Raw genomic sequence first — 22,212 nt, forward strand, 5'->3', positions numbered from 1 at the left:
ACAGCTCCTGGCACAGGGATCCTTATGTGTTCCTGCTTCTATCTGAGTTTGATGCTACTGTTATAAATTATGCACTTTCCTACAAAAATTAATTTTCATTCAAATTTTAAAATTCACTCTTATTTTCAGTTCTGAATTCTCTCCTTCCCTCCATCCTCTCCATCTTTTTTGTTTTTATATCACATTGATTTTATTATTTGTTTACCAAATTAATTAAATACATACATTTATTATTTATTAATATCACATTTATTTTGTATCACATTCATTTATAACTATATCCTATTCCGTACTCCCTAATGAGTCATCCTTCATAACAAAGATTTAAAAAAGAAACAAAGCAGTTAAGCAAAATCAAGCAATCAACACACTGACTGTATCTGACATGTACTGTTTCATACCCACAGCCCCCCACCTCTGCAGTGAAGGGACTACAGTACATTTTTTCAATTCTTCTCTCACTCATAGGCTTTGAACTTTTTTACTCAGCTGAAACTGTTCTCCCCCAAATTACCAGTGATCTCTTAATTGACAAATCTAAAGGCCTTTCCTCAATCCTTATCCTTCTTTGACTTCTTAGCAGTATTTGATACTATTGACTACTATATGTGATATCCTATTGATTTGACATATGTATATATATATATGATATAAGATACTATATAGATTTGATACTATATACTCATTCTATTGAATTGTAAGCTTCTTGAGGGCAGAGACTCTTTTTTTCCTTTCCTTTTCTTTATTTTAAGTTTTCAACATTCATTTCCACAAAAATTTTCTCCCCACCTCTCTCCTCCCCCCACCCCAAAACACCTTGCATTCCAATTACTCCTTCCACCAATCTGCTCTCCCTTCTAATACCCCTTCCTTCCCTTATCCCCATCTTCTCTCTTGTCCTGTAGGGCAAGATCAATTTTTATACCCCATTACCTGTATTTCTTATTTACCAGTTGTACTCAAAAACAATTCTCAACATTTGTTCCCAAAACTTTGAGTTCCAACTTCTCTTCCTTCCTCCCTCCCCACCCATCCCCACTGAGAAGGCAAGCAATTCAGTATAGGCTATATATATGTAATTTTGCAAATGACTTCCATAATAGTCATATTGTGTAAGACTAACTATATTTCCCTCCATCCTATTCTGCCCCCCCATTTCTTGTATTCTCTCTTTTGACCTTATCCCTCCCCAAGAGTGTTGACTTCTAATTGCTCCCTCCTCCCATTGCCCTCCCTTCCATCACCCTCCCAACCTACTTATCCCTTCTCCCCCACTTTCCTGTATCGTAAGATGGATTTTCATACCAAAATGGGTGTGCATTTTATTCCTTCCTTGAGCCAAATGTGATGAGAGTAAGTTTCACGTTTTCCCTCTCACCTCCCCCCTTTTCCCCTCCATTGAAAAGTCTTTTTCTTACCTCTTTTGTAAGAGATAATTTGCCCCATTCCATTTCTCCCTTTCTCTTCCCAATATATTTCTCTCACCTCTTAATTTTATTTTTTTAGATATGATCCCTTCCTATTCAACTCACTCTGTGCTGTGTGTGTGTGTGTGTGTGTGTGTGTGTGTGTGTGTGTGTGTGTATAATCCCTCCATCTACCCAGATACTGAGAAAAGTTTCAGGAGTTACAAATATTATCTTTATGTGTAGGAATGTAAACAGTTCAACTTTAGTAAGTCCCTTGTGATTTCTCTTTCCTGTTTACCTTTTCATGTTTCTCTTAATTCTTGTGTTTGAAAGTCAAATTTTCTTTTCATCTCTGGTCTTTTCATCAAGAATGTTTGAAAGTCCTCTATTTCATTGAATGACTGTTTTTTTCCTTGAAGTATTATACTCAGTTTTGCTGGGTAGGTGATTCTTGGTTTTAAATTTAGCTCCTTTGACACCTGGAATATCATATTCCAAGCCCTTTAATCCCTTCATGTAGAAGCTGCTAGTTCTAGTGTTATCCTGATTGTATTTCCACAATACTTGAATTGTTTCTTTCTAGCTGCTTGCAATATTTTCTCCTTGACCTGGGAACTCTGGAATTTGGCTACAGTATTCCTAGGAGTTTCTCTTTTTGGATCTCTTTCAGGAGGTGATTTTTGGATTCTTTCAATATTTATTTTGCCCTCTGGTTCTAGAATCTCAGGGCAGTTTTCCTTCATAACTTGATGAAAGATGATGTCTAGGCACTTTTTTTGATCATGGCTTTCAGGTAGTCCATAATTTTTAAATTGTCTCTCCTGGATCTATTTTCCAGGTCAGTTGTTTTTCCAATGAGATATTTCACATTATCTTCCATTTTTTTATTCTTTCAGTCTTATTTTGTAATTTCTTGCTTTCTTATAAAGTCATTAGCTTCCATCTGTTCCATTCTAATTTTTAAAGAACTATTTCCTTCAGTGAGCTTTTGAACCTCTTTTCCATTTGGCTACTTTTGCTTTTTAAAGCCTTCTTCTCCTCATTGGTTTTTTGGACCTCTTTTGCCAATTGAGTTAGCCTGTTTTTAAAGGTGTTATTTTCTTCAGCATTTTTTGGGTCTCCTTTAGCAAGCTGTTGACTCACTTTTCATGATTTTCTTGCATTGCTCTCATTTTGCTTCCCAATTTTTCCTCCACTTCTCTTAATTGATTTTCAAAATCCTTTTTGAGCTCTGGTCCTGCTCCTCCTGGTACTGCGGGGCCAAGGCTTAGTTGTGCTCCGCTCCGTGTCTGATGTGACAGACCTTTCCTGTTGCCTTTCTAGGTTACCCTGGGCTGGAAATCTCCTCCACTCCGAAGTTCTGTGGCTTCTGCTGCTCTAGAATTTGTTGAGAGTCATTCTTTACAGGTATTTTATGGGCTACAGGGGAAGAGCTAGAGTATGTGTGTCTTTCTACTCCACAATCTTGGCTCTAGAACTCCAGGGACTCTTTTTAAAAAAAGAATTTCTTTGTATCTCCAGGACTTAGCATGGTTGTTGTACTACGAAGTAGTCATTTAGTAAATGTTTATTAATTGATTAACTACCCTTCCCTCCTTTCTGGGTGTTCCTAACACTACTCTCCCTTGGTTCTCTGACCACTTGTATCATGCTCATATCACACTCCATAACTTTCAGTGTCCTGGCCTCTTCTCTCATTTCCCTCTACAGTCTCTGTGTGGTTAGGTATGCTTTTTATTACTTATATAAATGTGCATATTTTTAGTTCTACAAATTTCTACTCTCCAGGGCAAGGAACTATTTATTATATTTTAGTCAATTTTAAGCAAATTGCATGTTTCTTAGGGAAGGTTGTAAGCCTTTGGTAGAAAGTAACCAGGGATCCCATTTTTGAACCTTACCTTGAACATGCGTAGGCTTCTGTTGTCCTCTGTGCTGGTTGTGATCTAGAATTAACAGTAATGAAGTGTTTTACATTCCTGGGTTGCTGAGATATGTGTTCAGGATATTAGCCTACTATTAGTGTGAAAACTAACAGAACCATGACTACGTTCTTCCTCTGGAAGAAAGGGACTGTGGGTTCTTGCCAGATTGCACTATTCAAATTATTCCTTCAGTGTTCATTTTTGTGACTGCATCCTGTATTTGTGGTCTGCTTTGGGGCCTGATGCCATGCCTTTACCCTCTAAACATGGAAAAAAAGTTCTGTGTACCACCTGCCTTCCCTACTGTAAGTCAACACTAAAGTTGAATTTAAAGCAAATCTATTGCATTTTAATGCAATATATTACAATTTTGATTTAACATTTGAATGTAAATTTGCACATGCAAATTGAATCTTGCATTTTCATGCAAATCTATTGCATTTTAATGCAATCTAGAGTGTTTTAATCTATGGCAAACTGCCTAGGCATGCAGTCCTGATAACAGGAGGTATTGAAGATCATTTCCCTAGTGGTGAGTCACATCTATCATGGCTCCATTCAGGCTACTCTTAACACTAGACTTTTCTCCTTGTTCATCCATGAGAAAATGTGCTTGGCTAAACATGATATGCATGTTTCCATAATAGTGGACCCATGCTTTTCTAAGCTGACTTTTGTCAAGAAGCCTTTAGTGGTGTCTCCAGGGACAAAAGTTTTATTGCTCTTTTATTGTCAGGTGTGTTTATTTGCACCCAGGGAGTTTGTGTTTTGTTCCTAGTACTAATCTTCAAAATAGCTTTCAGTTTTAAAATATTGCTTCAAGGAAGAGAGTGTATTTTTTTCTTGTACAGTGAGTGTTTTGTGTCATGTGAGAACATCACTGTTTGTGTGAGTGAGTTATCTTTTGAATGTTTTCTTTTTGAGCCTTTATAGGCACCAGATTCCCTTTGTGGCATGCTGACTCTTCTCCATAAACAATGCCAGTCAAGACAGCCCTGAGAACTCACGAATGCAGGCAGACAGAATAAGAGAGCCTGTGTTTTCTACCTGTCAGTGTGACTGTCAGTAAAACCTGAAAGTAACTAAATAAAATCCCATTACCAGAATCTGTGGCATTCCACATACTGGAGCCCTGGCCAATACCCACCCTAAAGAGAATTGATTGCTCTCGTAGATAAGTAAGTTTGTGTAATTTTAAAGCAGGAAGAGACCATGGAGATATTAGTGCAACCCTTTTATTAAAAAAAAAAATTCTTCCTTTAAAAACTTTTTTCAGTGAAAAAGCATTTATTTTCTCTTCTTTCCAGTCCTCTTCCTCTGTTCCCTATTTCCAGTGGGAGGAAAAAAGGAAAACAAACCCCTTGTCACAAATGTACCTAGGCAAACAAAATGAATCCCCGCATTAGCCATGTCCCAAAATGTGTGCCACGTTCTGCATCTTGAGTACAAAGAGCTGTCTGTCTCCACATGACTATTGTTAATCTGGGTACATTGTTTTTCTGGCTCTACTTACTTCAGGCTTCAGCTCATAAGCCTTTCTCAATTTCTCTAAATCATTGCTTATGACACAGTTGTATTTCATTACATGTGTAACAAAATTTGTCTAGCAGTTCTTCAAGTGATAGAAATCCCCTTGGTTTCTGGGTGTTGTCTACTGCAAAATGAACTGTTACTAGTAATTTTTGTATATATGGGCTGGTTTTTTGTTTACTTTTTAGTTTCATCTCTTTAAGGTGTAGGCCTAGAAGTCGTTTCCCTATTAACTTTTGGGGTATATTTCCAAAAGACTTTCCAGAATCAACCTACCTTTCATAGATAGCCTACAAGGCAGCAAACCTTGGTTAAATATCTTCTATAAACTGAACAAAGCACTAGGGACAATGTAGACCATCAACAACCTTTTAGGAGGTTATAGACCGGATGAACAGATTATCACTTTTGGGCTCAGGTTCTTGATTTGTAACATTGTGTATTGTAATTAAGTTACTTGTCCAATGTCTCATAGACAGACAGTAGCAAAGCCTGAGCAACGTTGTTACATGTTGTGTCCCCTAAGGCCTGATGTCCTTGAGCGCAGGAATTGCGTTTCCATTTTGGACTTGTATCCCTAATACCTGACACCGTACTTTGTAATATTAATAGGTGCTTTAAAGTGCTTGTGGCTTTGGATGACAGTAATAATAAATGGTATTAATACAGGGCTTTGAGGTTTACACGAGAGTATCAGATTCTCTCCCAGCTAGTTGGATGGGGCCCTCAGAATTCCTAGAGTCAGGCAAACTCCCCAGTGTGCCAGAAGCAGAATAAAATGTAACTGGGTAAGGTCATAAAACTGTCTCTTTTTGCAGACAATATGATGATATACTCCAACCAAAAAGCTAGTTAAAACAATTGATAATTTTAGCAAAGTAGGAGGATGTAAAATTAACTCACATAAATCATCAACATTTCTATTTAGCACTAGTAAAACCCAGAAAGAATTGAAAGCCTATATCTATTTCTGCATCAAATGGTGGCCTTCTTCAGTGTGGGGTGGGTAGAGAGGGAAGGAGACAGTTCAGAACTTAAAATGTAACCAAAAATAATTTAATTTAATTTTAAAAATTAATTTAATGAAGTTAAAAATATAGTTGGGAAGTAATAGACAAAATAACCAAAACTACAACAGAGATAATGCTAATTTGTGATTTTCTAGGTTAAAGTACAGCCTGCAGATATTCACTTCTGTTTGGGAAGAGCATTGGATCTGGAGTAGGAGGCCTCGGGCTCAAATCCTTCTGCCACTTAGACTCTGTGTGACTACTCCTGTAGACATCTAGAAGAATCATGTAACTGCTATGGATCTTAGTTTCCCTTTTGACCTCCTGGCTCCCTTCAGTCTCAGCTAAAGTCCCACCTTATGCAAGAAATCTTTCCGAGTCATCTTGAATCTTGGTGTCTTCCTGCTGAGATCTCCAATTTATCTTGTTTGTACACAGTTGTTTGCCTGATTTCACCCCATTAGACAGTGAGCTCCTTGAGAGCAGAGATTGGCTTTTCTTCAAATCCACAGTGTTTAGCATAGTACCTGGCACATAGTAGGTCCTTAATAAATGCTTGCTGATTTGAATTGTAAAATGTGAGAATTGGACTAGATGGCTTTTGAGATCCCTTCCAACTCTGACTTGGAGATCCTCTGATCTTATTTGAGCCTTGCAATAACCCTGTGATGTAAGTATTATTGTCCTCACTTTGCAACTGAGGCTTTGAGAGATTGGGTGAATGTGCCAATGATAATACAGGTTAAAAAGTGTAAGAGGCAGGATTTGAATTCAGATCTTTCTGACTCCAAAGCCTGCTCCCTCTTTATAATGCCAGATATCTTGATGCCCAGTGTTATTGCTGAGTCTTTTTCAGTCATGTCCAACTCTTTGTGACCCCATTTGAGGTTTTCTTGACAAGGATACTAGTGTGGTTTATCATTTCCTTCTTCAGTTCATTTTACAGATGAGGAACTGAGGCAAACAGGGTGAAATGACTTGCCCAGGGTTGGCTAGTTAGTTATCTGAGTTAGTATCTAAGGCTAGATTTGAACTCAGGTCCTCCTGACTCCAGAGCTAGATCTCTATTCATCTATTCACTGTGCCACCCAGCTGCCTAGTGTAGTACTCTAACTGCTTTTTTAGTGGTCTACTAAAGCTTTAAAAAAAATCTTCCCCAAATAATATAAATAAAATCCAATATTATTTCACAGACACATCACTCTTAAACACTTTTGAAAAATCATCCCTAGCTAGGATGGGATCACCTTAAAATGAGAGACGTGTGCAGCAAGAATGGTTTGTTTCTTCAGCACTGGGCTGATTGTTGCTCTGGAAGCTTCTCTGGTTGTGCAGTAAGAATTGTAGGGATGTGCAGATTTAAAAGTTGTACATAAGCAAAGTGTGTGGCTGGTGACCCTGGGATCTTGCTGGGCTGTAGTAACCTGTTACTGCAGGGGAGTCTCAGTGGAAAGCCATTGGCTGAGCATTGTAATGCAGTAAGGCCATGAAATGTTAATGGGAGAGATTATACCTTTTAAATATAGTCCCTGGCTCCGTTACATGATGATGACAAGAGGTGATGTACTTATAGAGGACAGAGCGAAATGCGCTGAGGTGTTCTGACAGGAGTGGAACAATTTAAAACTCTAGTTGAGAAAGGAGTAATAAAGGATTTGGGATTATGGTCGTATTACTGGGCCATTTAGATTTGCAAGGAGCATGATGAATTGTTTGATAGACCTGCTAATCTGGAAGGGAAATATTATTACAGATCATAAAAAGCAATCCAGCCTTCTTACTGAAGAGTAAGATAAAAACCCAACTTAGAAAACGAATTAGATGGATTTTTATTTTGCAGACATTTCTATTCTTTCTTTCTCATTGCTCCCCTGCCTCCTTTGTTTGTTTCTTCCAGACCCTGTGCATTTGTCCATGTGGGGACTTGCCAGTGTGGAAACTTTTCCCCATTCATGAAGATGAGCGATTTGACTACAAATTTTAGTTTTAGTGAGTTGCCTGAGATACTATGAGATATCTTAGTGAGCTGCCTGTGGGTCATACAGCTAGTGTTGTGTATCAGGAGCAGGACTTGACCCCAAGCATTTATGATTCCAAGGATGGACTTCTAACTACTTATTACAACATGAGGTTGCCGATCATCTTGTTCCATGATTTTCTGAAATATATTCCCTGTGCCAGATTAACTGTATGGTCAGTACATGTATATTTTATGTGGCTCCAGGTAAGTTACTTGGCCTACCTGAGCTACAGTTTCTTCATTGGCAGAATGGATATAATAACACCTATAGTATCTATATCATAGGGTTTCTGTAATTTGCATTTTTAAGGGAGTATCTAGCTCACTGAGATCACAGATCCCTTTGAACATTCTGAGTATTTCCCCGCAATAACCTCCTCTCAGCTCTTGGAATCACAGTTGGTCAGTTTGTGATAGCTAGCTAGTGTTCTTTAGCAAGATTGTTTTTCTTGACCTGCTATGTGCTCATCTAGTTTAAATAGAACTCACTAATATTCTTGGGAGATCCTACTGAGGAGATATGTGATTTCTGAGAAGCGATACAAGGTGCAGGAATATTGCCAGTGGATGATAACCCAGCAGCAGCAGGATATTTAGATCCTTGGACTCATCACTGACCTTGGTGTATTTGAAGAGTTGGATGACTTCTGTTGACTGGTATCCTGAAAATACATGAAGTGCAATGCAAAGTGTCCTGAAATAGGATCTGTTTCTAATTTTGTCATTAACTCACTATGTAACTTTGGGAAAGTAACTTAACTCCTGTTTCCTTATCTGTCAAATAGGGTTAATGATATCTGCCCTGTCTGCCATCTTCCCCAACTCCTTAGCCCAGGGCTCATTCCATAGTGTCTCTGACTCCTGGCCATAATCTGTCTGTCAATAAATATTATTAAGGGCTTACTATGTGCCAGGCACTATATTAAGTGCCAGGGATACCAAAAGAGAGAAAAGACAGTCCCTGCCCCATAACACCAACAAGATACCATACATGTGAAAATGCTTTGTAAAACCCAACACATGCTATACATTTCTAATGGAGGAAAGGAGAAAGAAGAGAGCAATAATTTTTTTTATTTTTTTTATTATTTTATTTATTTATTTATTTAAATGTTCTACAATCACTACCATAAAACTTAGATTTTGACCTCCCCACCCCCACCCCCTACCACTCCCCTCCTTCCCCAAGATGATATACAATTCTATATAGGATCTACAAATACTTTCCTATTGCATATGTTTTCACTATAGTCATGCTATGTAGACAAACTAAAATAAATGGAAGAAATCATGTAACAAATCAAAACATAACACACACACACACACACACACATGCACACATACACAAACATGATCTGCTACATACTGTGAATGAATTCCATAGTTCTTTCTCTGAGTGTGGAAGGTATTTTGCCTTAGAAAACCATTGGGAATTTTTTTTTTTAAGTTCTTACGTTATCATGAAGTTCCAAGTCTACCAGAAAAAACTCTCGCACACTGTGGTTGTTACTGTACACAAAGTTCTCCTGGTTCTGCTCCTTTTGCTCAGCATCAGATCGTATAAGTCCTTCCAGGCCTCCCTGAAGTCTTCCTGTTCATCATTTCTTATGGCACAATAGTACTCCATTACATTCATATACCATAATTTATTTAGCTGTTCCCCAATTGATGGGCATCCCCTTGATTTCCAGTTCTTGGCCACCACAAAGAGAGCTGCTATAAATATTTTTGTACATGTGGTTCCCTTTCCCATTTTTATGATCTCTTGGGGATACAGTCCTAGAAGCAATATTACTGGTGTGCACATGGTATGCAAAGGGTATGCACATTTTTGTAGTCCTTCGGGCATAGTTCCAAACCAGAGAGCAAGAATTTATTAAGTACCTACTATGTGCCAGGCACTGTACTTACCACTTTACAGATACCATTTCATTTGATCCTTACAACAACCTGGTGAGGTGGGTGCTGTTATTACTGCCATTTTATGATAGAGGAAACTGAGGCAAATGGAAGTTAAGTGATTTGCCAAGGGTCACAGATGTTAAGTGTTTGAGTTGGGATTTAAACTCAAGTCTTGCTGACTTCATTGCTTTATGTGCTGTGCCACCTAACTGCCCAGGCAGCATTTTAAATGAATATAGTCTTTGGCCTTTATCAAAAGTATCCCAGTGGTTCATGTACACAACTCTATGACAAAGTGAGAAATGGTGGAACAGCAATGGAAAAAGCCAAAATGATTGGAGCAAACACATGGCTGCCCAGTTTTATCTCATAAATTGAAGATAATATAGGACCCTGTAACTTCTCCATTAAATCATCCCCTACCAGATGTTATTCAGTCAAATCACCTTCCATGTTGTGCCCTGACTATATTCTCTTTTTGCTGAAAAACAACATTGTTTTAAAAAGGAAGTTCTAGGTAAAATAATTTTCTCCAGGGACTTGTTTTCAGTCTGTCTCAGTCTGTCTGTCTCTCATTTCCCTTTCTTCCTTAGAACTGTTGATTTTAGGGCGCACAGGGATCTCACGGATCATATTGTCAAACAATTTCATCTTACGAGTGAGGAACCTGAGACCCCAAACTGGAGGTGACCTGCCCAAAGTCACACAGGTAGTAAATAGCCAAGCTGAAATTCAAGCCCTGGTTTTCTGACTGAATCTAGTGTGATTATTTAGGACAACGTCCTAAATAATGAGTGTCCAAATGTGTGTTGTTTGGGATGTGTGTTGTTTTGGAGGAATCATCCCTAGAGAAAAATTTTAGCTTCAAGCCTGACTAAGATATTTACATAAATGCAATAGGTTTAGAATTTATGGCTTAAAGAGTTCAGGCTACTCTTTCAACCAATTTGATTAAGTGCTTCCTATGTGCAAGGAATTATATTAGGTTCTAGAGATATAAAGATTAAAAAAAATAGTTGTTCCTCACAAAGAACTTAGAATCTACTGGGAGGATACAGCACGTACACACTCTCATACACACAAGATACATATATTAATACATATGAATATAGATATATTTTACAAAGTAATTTCAGGAGGGAGGAAACACTAACAATTGAACAAGGTGAGGGAGGAAATCTGTCAGTCAGCAAACATTTATCAAGCTCCTTCTGTGTGCCAGGCACTGTCCTAGGCACTGAAGATAGAAATGCAAGAAAACTCCAAATGAGGTCTCATTTTTCAGTCATGTTAGATTCTTTGTGACCCTACTAGAAATTTTCTTAGCAAAGATACTCTCCAGCTCATTTTACAAATGAGGAAACTGAGGCAACCAGGGTTAAGTGACTTGCCCAGGGTCACACAGGTAGTAAGTGTCTTGAGGCCAGATGAGCAAGTGAAGACATCTCCCCATGAGGTCATGGTTCCTCTTCAGAAAGAAGGAGGAGCAACAGCTGTGCCACTTAGACAATAATAGATGCTTCTATTTTATTTTATTTTACTTTTTTTGAGACTGAATATTGCTTTCTCCCCTAGGCTGGAAGTACATAGGCCACTTATGACACAATCCCATTGCCGATCAGTTCAGCTCAGTTTCTGACCTAGGTGGATCTGCCCCTCTTTCAGCAGTCTGGTCTCCCTTCGTTTTCAGGAATGCTCACGATATTGATACTGGACTAAATTGGTCAGGAGTGGTGAACCTGAGACCTCAAGGCCACATGTGGCTCTCTAGGTCCTCAAGTGCGGCCCTTCGACCGAATCCAAACTTCACGTAACAAATCCCCTTAATAAAGTACTTGTTCTATAAAACTTGGACTCAGTCAAAAGGCTGCACTTGAGGACCTAGAGGGCCACATATGGCTTCAAGGCCACAGGTTCCCCACCCCTGGTTTAGCCTAAAGCAGCTCAGAATTCTTGTTCAAAAAATCTACCAGCTTCAACCTCCCCAGCAGCAGAGATTAATTAATAGTCATACTACCCTGCTTGGTGAGTGATGGATGCTTCATCATTGCTTGTTAAATGAATGAATGAGTGGCTTGCACATAGTAGTGTCAGACAAGTGAATGGTTTTCTTTGCTAGCGTTTTCTGAACAGCCAGTGACGTTTCTGAACTTAAAATAGCATACTGATGGTTGCAGTAACAACAAACATTTACTAAGTATCTTGTGAATTTACTAATGTATCTTGTGGATACATTTATAGAAAGGTCTCTGGCTTTAGGGAACTCACATTCTACTAACGTTGAGAAGCAATTCATTCCTTTTCTCCTTTGGTGTGAATTAGAGTGGAATTGTAGCATAGTAGAAAGAATGCTGGTTTTGAAATCAGAGTTTTTATGGAAATCCTACTGCTGATTTTCACTTTGTCATTTCAGAAAAACAGCTGCCTTTCCTTGGACCTTACTTTCTTCTTTTATAAACTGAGGGGGCTGGACTAGGTGATCAATGAAATGCCTGTCAGCTCTGCTCTGTTGAAAGTATGGTAATGCTCCCAACTTTGTTAAACTTACTTTATGCATATTGATTCATTTTCCGGCCAAATAACCTTGGCTGTTTTTCTCTGCTGTAGGAGAAAGGTGATATTGACCTGTTCAGGGACACCATTCAATCAGTGGTTTGGAAGTTGCTTTCAGAACTATGCATGTGCAGTGGTATAGGTCAGGTACCCTTATGCGTTATAGATCTCACTGCCACAAGAATCTCTGAATAATAAAAAGATTCCTAAGCCACATCAATGATCCATTGATTCCAGCAGTATACAAAATAATTAAATTTCACTACAGCTCAAGGATTTGAATGAAACCAAATGGTTCCTTGTAATAGCCTGTGACATATAGTCAAGAAGTGGAGACAGATAAGCTCATTATATGGGGTTCTTACCACTGTTAAACTGGGTGTAAAACATTGCTTGTGTGAGACGTATTTTTGGTTTTGACTTTGCAAAATTTCTCATTCTTTTTTTTTCAGTTTTTAAACTTTTTTTATTTGAGTTCCAAATTCTATCCCTCTCTCCCCTCCCTTCTCCCTGAGATGGTGAGCAGATATAGGTTATACTTATGCAATTATGTAAAACATTTCCATATTAAACATTTTGTACAAGAAGACTTGAATAAAAGAAAGTGAGAGATAGCATGCTTCAGTCTGTATTTAATCATTACCAATTCTTTCTCTGAAAGCAGATAGTATGCTTCATCATTATTCCTTTGGGATTGTTTTGGATCTTTGTATTGCTGAGAATAGAAAAGTTATTCACAGTTCTTCATCAAACAACATTGCTGTTACTGTGTGGAGAATGCATCATTCTCCTGCTTTTGTTCACTTCAGTTTCCATCAGTTCATGTAAGTCTTTCCAGGTTTTTCTGAAATCATCCTGTTTGTCACTTCTTATAGCACATTAATATTCTATTGCAATCATATACCATAGTTTGTTTAGCCATTCACCAATTGATGGACATCCCTTTGATTTCTAAGTCTTAGCCACCACAAAAAGAGCTGCTATAAATAAATATTTATGTACAAATAGGTCCTTTCCCTTTTTTGGATGTCTTTGAGATATAGACCTAGTAGTGTTATTGCTGGATCAAAGAGTGTGCACAGTTTTATAGCCCTTTGGGCATAGTTTCATATTGTTCTCCAGCATGGTTGGATCAGTTCATAATTCCACCGTGTCCTAGTTTTCCCATATCCCTTCCAGCATCCAGCATTTTTATTTTTTCTCATATTAGCCACTCTGATAGGTGTGAGGTGGTACCTCAGGGTTGTTTTAATTTGCATTTCTCTGATCAATAGTGGTTTGGAGCATTTTTTCATATGACTAGAGAAAGTTTTGATTTCTTTGAAAACTGTCTGTTCATATCTTTTGACCATGTATCAATTGAAGAATGACTTGTATTTTTTATAAATTTGATTCAGTTCTCTATATATTTGAGATACTTTCTCAGCAATACTTGTTGCAAAATTTCTCATTCTTTAAATATATCATAAAGGCAGACAGAAAGGCAACTTTCTAATATGATTATATATACTGTAATCATGAAATAAGATTTTAAGTTCCAAATTTTTCCTTTGCCTTACTCTCCTCCCCCTCCTCAAGATGGCAGGCAATCTGATACAGATTATATACATGCTGTGATGTTAAACATATTTCCCCATTGGTCATATTGTGAAAGAAGAATCAGAACAAAAGTGAAAAACCATGAGAAAGGAAAAACAAAAAAGAATGAAAGTTACATGCTTTGATCTGCATTCAGACTCCATAGTTCTCTCTCTTGATGTAGATGGCATCTCCCATCACAAGTCTTTTGGATTTGTCTTGGATCATTGTATTGCTGAGAAGAGCTAAGTCAATCATAGCTGATCATCACACAATGCTGTTATTACTGTGTGTAGCATTTTCCTGGTTCTGCTCATTTCACTCAGCATGTACTTTAGGCTTTTGAAGGAAAAATGAAGACTGCTTTATGAAGTTTGTAATATTGGGACATATTCAGGCATGTTATAGATTTTTTTGTGCTTTTAAAAGTTCTTTTTTTTTGTTTCCTCAAAAATATCTTTTTTTCCTGCAAATGACCTTGTAGAGATGTATATTATTTTGTATCTCATTGATTATACATTAAAGTTACATAGACAGCCAAGTTGATATCTTTGGAACTCAAGCTCTGGCAGATCCTATCGAGCCAGCAGAGCTTCAAGGAAGGGACCTGGTAGTAGACTTTGTGTCTCTTCTTTAAGGATGAGTTCTGATGAGTCTGAAGAGCTTCAGTTCCAGGTTGACTCCAGGGTGGTTAAATATTTGGCCACCCCAAGTCTCAAGGTGTATTTCCCTAATAATAATGATAATGATCACAGTTTTTGTATTTATATGGTGCTAAAATCACTAATATAAAAATGTTTTACATGATTGCCCATGTAGCAACATATTAGATTGCTTATCCCAGTAGTGAGAATCCGTGGCCACATGTAGCCCTCTAGGTCTTCAACTGTGGCCCTTTGACTGAATCCAGACTTCACAGAACAGATGAGGGAAAGAAGGGAGAGAAGAATGGAATCTGGAACTCAAAACTTAAAAAAACCCCCAACAAATATTAAAAAATTATTTTTACATGTGATTAAGGAGAAAAAATAAAATATTATTTAGAAATATTTACATGGTGCTGTAAGATTTATACATCACCTTGCCTAGAATCTCTCATTGAATCCTCACAACTGTTTTACCAATGGGAAAACCAAGACTCCAAGAGATTAAATGTCTTGACAGTGTCAGAATGGCATAGCTAGTCAGTGTATTAAATTGTAGAGAGCTTGTGGCCTCTTTTGGCAGAAGGAAAGATCAAATTTCCTTTAAGTGAGTCAAATAATAAATTTTTCTCTCCATGTCACGTGCAAGTAAATCTGAAGCTGTTAGAATTATAGAATTTTAGCTCTATGAGGGACCCTAGAGGCAACAAGCAAGCATTTGAGTGCTTACTATGTATTAATTACTGAGATCATTTAGATGTCCAATTCCTGTACTTTACCAGAGATCCAGAGAGGTGATCACAAAGCTAGCTTGCAGCAGAATGCTGCCAGAATTGAGGGTTAGAATCGAGTGCATTTATTTCAGCATTTCTTTGTTTCTCCTCATCCATCCTCTTAACAGTTAATCTGGGTCCAGTGGAAGAAGTGTATTCTCTCTTTCTGTGCCTTAGGTTCTGTCACTTTTGATTTGTAAGGACATGGTTCTTAAGTTCTTTGTCTTCTCTAGAATCTCTTTTCTGACTCCTTCCTGTACATGTATTTTTAAAATAAAAAAAACACCACCCACCTTTTTCTTAAACCTGTTATATTCTTTAGTTACTGATAAATGATATTCTTAAGTACATATCGTCTTTTACTCTCGCTGTCAGACTTCTTGAAGTAATAGTTCATGTTTGTTTATTGTCAGTTTCCTCATCACCAACTCCCTCCTTAATGCTTTGAAACTCCTCCCACTCTATTGGCCTTTGTAGGGATCTAGTATCTCCAACCAAGGAGACATAATGTATTTTATTCTTAGACGTTCCAAAGGCTTTTTCTCAATCATTCTTCTGGACCTTTCTTTGACATTTGACACAGTGGACCACTCTTTTCTTGGAAGTTTTTTCCCCCTTTTCTCATCTGTGATGCTACACCAGTCATTTCTAACTTGTGGGCTGAGGACTTCTAGGGTGCCCCACAAGTTATTGCAAGGGGTCACTAAGCTCAAGCAGTCATTTTAATCTTTAGCATCAATAACACATGGGTATGAGTCATAGATTTTGTGCTGACAGGCTGCTTCATAAATGCCTAAAAGAAAAAAAATCTTTTTTTTTCTTTTACTGTTATTGAGTCATTTCAGTCCTGTTCAACCCTTTGTGAACCCATTTGGGGTTTTCCTGGCAAAGATGCTGGAGTAGTTTGCTATTACCTTCTCCACCTCATTTTACAGATGAAGAAACTGAAGCAAACAGGGTTAAGTGAATTGCCCAGGGTCACACAGCTACTAAGTGTCTGAGGCTAGATTTGAACTCAGGTCTTCCTGATTCCATGACCCAAAATTTTATCCATGACACCACCTAGCTGCTCTGAGTGTATTTTTGACCTTCTCTGTCTCTACCCCCACCCCCGTAGTTAGTCAGAAAGCATTTATTAAGTGCTTACTGTGTGCCAGATATAGTACTGAGCTCTGAGGATGTAAATAAAGGCAAAAATAGTCTGTGTCTTCCGGGAGCTCCCAGTCCCAGGGGGGAGGCAACATGCAAACAACTGTGTACTAACGAGAGATGTACAAGGTAAATTGGAGATAACCAGTGAGGAAAGGCACAAGCTACTGTGGTAGTTTGAACATCCAACTCTTGAGTTTTACAAAGGGTCAGATATGCTTCTCATCAACCGAGTAAAAATTTGTCTGAAAATGGAATTCATAGTAGCTTTTGTCCTCATGTATTTCTACAATCACAAGATACTAGCAGTCACAGCTCCTGTCGTGTGTGGTTGCTCTTGAAAAGGATGGAAGCTGTTGTACTACCCTGTTGTGATCTTTTTCGTACCTCTCTGATCAGTTGTGGTTCCTTTTTTCCCCCCACCAACCAACCAATCAGCAAGCATTTATTAAATCTGTACTGTTGTGCCAGGTTGTAGAGGCTTAATAAATGCTTATTGAATTAAAACTCTGGGAGCAAATCCCTAGCAATCAACCTTCTGCCCTCTCTCTCTACAACCGTCTTAATGACTTGTACAATCACTCTCTGCTGATAGCTTTGGCATCTTTGTGTCTGCACAGTATTTATTAGTTAAAAACTGACTTTTATGTAGTACTGTAAAGTTTCTAAAATGCTTTAATTCATGATCTCAATTGTTCTTCATTTGAGGACGTGCCATTATCATTCCCATTTTACAGATGAGGAAACTGAAGTTTATGTGCTGTACCCAGTGTTTGGAATGCTCTTCATACTGGTCTCTGCTTCCTTTCTTCCCCTGGCTTCCTTTAAGTCTCAGCTAAAACCTGATCTTTTTTACTGGTGTCTCATCCATTAGAATGTGAGCTCCTTGAGGGCAGATTGTTTTTGCCTTTCTTTGTGTCTCTGTCACTTAACATAGTGCCTGGCACACAGTAGGTACTTAATAAATGCTTATAGGTCAATCTGCCAGGTAGTGTCAGATCTGTGATTTGAATACAGGTCTTCCTGATTGCCAAGTCCAGCATTCTCTCCCTCATCCACAGCTGCCTTTTAAACTTCAACTCTTTATTTCCAACTGAAGTGCCTGCTGGATACTTCTATTTGGACACAATGCCATCACCTAAAATTTAGCGTATTTTGAATTGAAGCTCCCATAGCTTCACACTCAAGCCCGTTCTTTTTTTTTCCTCTTGACTTTCCTTTGTCCATCAGAGACACTACATTTTCTCAGCTATACAGGGGAGAACCTCAAACCTGGGAATAGGTGTTGGTGGTCATCCTTGTGCCAGTCTCAAAGGAGAAATGATCTCAGTGGAACAGAAGAGGTTAGTAAGACCTGACCTCTCCCAAGTGTCTCTTGGTTCATAATTCTCTCTCCCTTTTTAGCTTCTTAAAACAAAACTTTCTCTTTTTAAAATTTTATTTCTTTATTTTTAAATTAAATAAATTTGTTTGTTTTCACTTTTCAACAATCACTTCCATAAGTCTTAAATTTGCTCCCCCTCCCTCCCTCCTCTCTCCCCGAGACAACGTACGGTCTTATATGAGTTCTACACCAGAACATCCTTTCTTGTAGTTTGGTTGGTCTCAGCTTGGGATCTCAGTGAAAGTGATTTGGCTACCTAATTAAAATCATTCACATTAAGGTGTTAATGAGGCTTAACTCTCATAGGGATATTTGCATTTTAAAAGAATTTGTTAACCCTCTCTAATTTGCCTAAGATTGGAGGAAAATATATTTTCGAATTGATTGCTATCCTTTCACTTCTTGCCCTCCCAGCTTTCTAGAAAACTGAAACTCAGTAACTTGGCACTTCGTACTTCATGTCTAGAAGGCTGCAGATTCCGGCTTTGAAGTCATCTTTCACTTCCTTCTCTCTTTTATTTCCTATAGTCAGTAAATAACCAAGTCTATTGATCTATGAAAAATCTCTCACTTTTGTGTGATCCTTTTAAAAAGGTCTGTTTCTGCCTCTGAACAGTCCTTGATGGCCTCACCCCTGGATCACTGACCTCTCTGCTGCACAGTGTCAGCGGGTTAATCTTTTAGAACCAATTCCTTTATCTTGTTACACTCAGGTTGAAAAATTCTGACTCCTCACTGCCTCTATGATACATTCTCAACTTTCTAGCCTGGCAAACAGGGCTGTTTATTCGCTCATTCACTCATTCACTCACTCATTCGCTCACTCACTCATTCATTCACTCATTCATTCATTCATTCATTCATTCATTCATTCATTCATTCATTCATTCTTCCTTCATGAAGCAACAGCTATTTGAAATTGCTGCTACATGTGAAGCATGGTGCCAAGCGCTGGAAGAGATAATTAAAGCTTAATCTTGTCCGCTTTGGGTTTACCCTTGAGGGGGTTTCCCACCTACTTTTCTCATCTTGTTTCTCATGGCTTCCTACCAAGAGCTTCCCATCGCAGGGGAAATGGAAAGCTCCTGACTGCTTCTCATCAGTCACAGGGAATGCCTTTCCCCATCTTGTAATTTTGCATGTTTAAAGAAATGTATTGACACAGGTTGTTTTGGTGTAAATGAGGTAATGTTTGTAAAGTACTTAGCACAGGGCCTGACACATAGTAGGGGATTAATAAATCCCTGTTTCCTTCCCCTTCCTCAGCAGGCACTGCCCAGCAAACATCCAAATAACCCATTTTCCAACATGCATTCTCTGAAACAATTAGCTTATGGATTGCTAATAGAAATGTGCCCTTGAACTTGGATAATGTGGTAGTATAACGTTGATCAGATTATTTCAGCAGTTCTGTTGCCTCTTCAGGAAGACTTTACTTATGTTGTTGTGGTCAGTGAGTATATTTTCCTTTGGCTGTACTTTCTTCTCATCATATAATATGAGACTTTCCATGTTTCTGTACATTTTTTTTTGTAAGATTTTATTATTGCTTTATTTTTTTTAAAAACACATATGCTAAATTGAATAAGCTAATAACAAAATCCTTTAATTTGTGCCCCCTTCTGAACGTGTTTTTGTTTTCCTCTGTGTATTTTAAAATACTTTATTTCTTTCCTTTTATTGTTTTTTCAAGTCTATCATTTACCTCTTCTATTAACTCATTCCACCCTCCTTTGAAAACATTCCATTGTAATAAATGTCTGTGGTCAAACAAAACAAATTACCCATTGTCTGTCTTTGAAAATAAATGTCTCATTCTGTACTTCCCCCACCCTGTCAAGGAGGAGGTACTGGAAAGTCCCACTTTCTGCAGGAAGCCTATTCCAGCTTCCTGAATTGTAGTGTCTTCCCTCTGACACTGTCCCCAATTTTTCTTATATATGTGTATACTGTATATACATATAACAATTCCACTGCCTTAAGAGTTAAATGCCCAGGGTCACACTGGCTTTAGAATCAGAGGACCTGTGTTCAAATTCTGTCTTTGAAGATTACCACCTGTTTGACTTTGTCTCAGTTTTCTCCTCTGCAGAATAAAGGCTTTGGACTAGATGACCTCTGAGCAAGCTTTACCTGGATCTAGATATGTGTGAGTTTGAGTTTCTTTGAGTCTGACATTTAATATGACGGTCCTATGATGTTAATAATGATTTGCCAAAGTGCTCAAAATTTGCCAGAGGCTTGGGAAATACAAAGAGGATAGAGGGCTGAATGTGCTTGTGCTCCTCTGGAGAAGGAAGCAAACAAACAAGGAAATAAGTATTTATTAAACTCCTATTATGTGTCAGACATTATGCTAAGAACTTTACAGGTCTCTCATTTGATCCTCACAACCCTGTGTAACAGGTGCAGTTATTATCCTCATATTACAGTTATAGAAACTGAGGCAGACATTGTCACACAGCTCATGTCTGAAGTCTGATTTGAACTTGGGTCTTCCTCACTCCAGGTTCAATGCTTTGACCTTTGTTTTGCCCAGCTGCACTTGCTTCTTGGCTTCCTTGCTCTGGGGGAATTGTGGGGTCAGAATCCACATCTAGTGGGCTGTAAACTCAGGCTTGACCTAGAAAAGAGGAAGGAGGCTTAGCTCAGAATGTGATCCTGTGAACTGGTCACCTCGGTGCCTACAGTGACCATTGCATATTTTGTCTGAGAATAGGAAGGAGAACAGCTGTTGGGCAGGTTCCCCTTGCCCCCCTAGTCATCCATAATTGACTAATGAGGAGAGGGGTGCCTAGGGAGAAGGGAGACAGCCACTGTTTTCCCCAAGTCCAGTGGAGAAAGGAGGAGAATGGAAGTGAAAGTGTAGTGGGCTGTAGTGTAGCTAAGAAGCTTTTGGTCTCAGATAAGGATGTGATCTATGCTTTCCCATGTTTCCCCTTCCTCAAAAAACCCTCACTTGGTCCATCCATCTACTAGCTATCATCCATGTCTCTCTTCCCTTTTGTGGCTAAACTCCTTGAGAAGGTCAGCTATATTAGGTGGCAAGGTTGTAAGCCTGGGTGACTTTGAGGATAGTGGTATTCTCTACACCAATAGGAAAGTTAGGAATAGTGAGGGGTTTGAGGAGGAAAATGAGTTCAGTTTTGGATGTAGTAAATTTAAAACTGGATAGCCACCAGATGCCCAGGTCAAAATGTCTAATAGGCAGTTGGAGATGTGAGAGGGGAGGTCAGAAAAGAGGTTGGGGATGGACAAGTAGCGATGAGAATCATCTGCATAGAGATGATCATTGAAACCATGGGAACTGATGAGATCACCCAGTGAAACAGTATAGAGGAGAGAGAGAAGAGTGCGCAGGACAGAGCCTTGGGGGCTGCCCATGGCTCATTTCTGATTTCCTCTTTTTAGCTCTTTGCAGTCTGGCTTCAGATATCATACAACTGAAACTGCCCTTTCCAAAGATACTAATGATCTAATTGTCAAATTAAATGAACTTTTCTCAATTCTTCTTGATCTATATGCAATCCTGATGCTGTCAATCACTCATAGTCTCTTCTCTCTAGGATTTTGTGACAGTGCTCTCTCCTGGTTCTTCTACCTGTCTGGCCACTCTTCTGTGTTCCTCACTGGATCTTCATCCACATACCCACTAACCTTGGTAATCCCTCAAGGCTTTGACCTGAGTCCTCTTCTTTCCTCCCTCTATGGTATTTCACTTGGTGATCGTGTCAGCTCCCATGGTTTCAATGATCATCTCTATGTAGATGACTCTCATAGCTACTTGTCCAGTTACAACCTTTCTTGACTTCTACCTGCCTATTAGACATCTGGGATTGGGTGTTTTGTAGATATCTAATCTTAAACTTGTAATGTCTAAATCTGTATCATTCTATTTTCCCCCAACCCTTCTGCTATTCCTAACTTTCCTATTAATGTAGAGGATGTCACCATCCTTGAAGTCACTGAGGCTCACAACCTAGGTGTCATCTTTGACTCTTCATGCAATCAAAAGTCACAAACTGATGAGTCTACCTTCTCCCCATCTCTTATACATGTCCTTTCTCTCCTCTGACATTGTTACTGTCCTGGTATAGGCCCTTGTCACCTCACCCCTAAATTTTTACAATAGCTGCTAGTTGGTCACCTTGCCTCAGGTCTCTTCTGTTTATCCCTAACTCAGCTATTAAATTGTTTGGATCCAGTGACATGGGCCTCTTCTGTCCCATCTCCTTTGTGGGCTACAAGATACTCACTTGTTCAATATGAACATTTTTATTGTCTGTACCCCATGACTGGAAAGCTCTTTCTACTAATCTCTGCCTCCTGGCATTG

The 22,212-nt window shown here is 38.7% G+C and overlaps 1 protein-coding gene across 9 annotated transcripts in view; it reads left to right on the forward strand.

Moving 5' to 3' along the window:
- FHIP1A (FHF complex subunit HOOK interacting protein 1A) overlaps positions 1-22,212 on the forward strand; it is a 368,975-nt gene that overhangs the window by 26,991 nt on the left and 319,772 nt on the right. Inside the window, exon 2 of one of the 9 annotated variants that reach the window (XM_072621243.1) lies at positions 2,733-2,816. The exons of the other annotated variants lie outside the window; for them this stretch is intronic. The gene's annotated coding sequence lies outside the window, so the exon portion shown is untranslated. The remainder of the gene's footprint in view (positions 1-2,732; positions 2,817-22,212) is intronic. 9 annotated transcript variants of the gene reach the window in all.

Source organism: Notamacropus eugenii, chromosome 6, assembly GCF_028372415.1.
Source record: "Notamacropus eugenii isolate mMacEug1 chromosome 6, mMacEug1.pri_v2, whole genome shotgun sequence".
NCBI classification, from domain to species: domain Eukaryota; kingdom Metazoa; phylum Chordata; class Mammalia; order Diprotodontia; family Macropodidae; genus Notamacropus; species Notamacropus eugenii.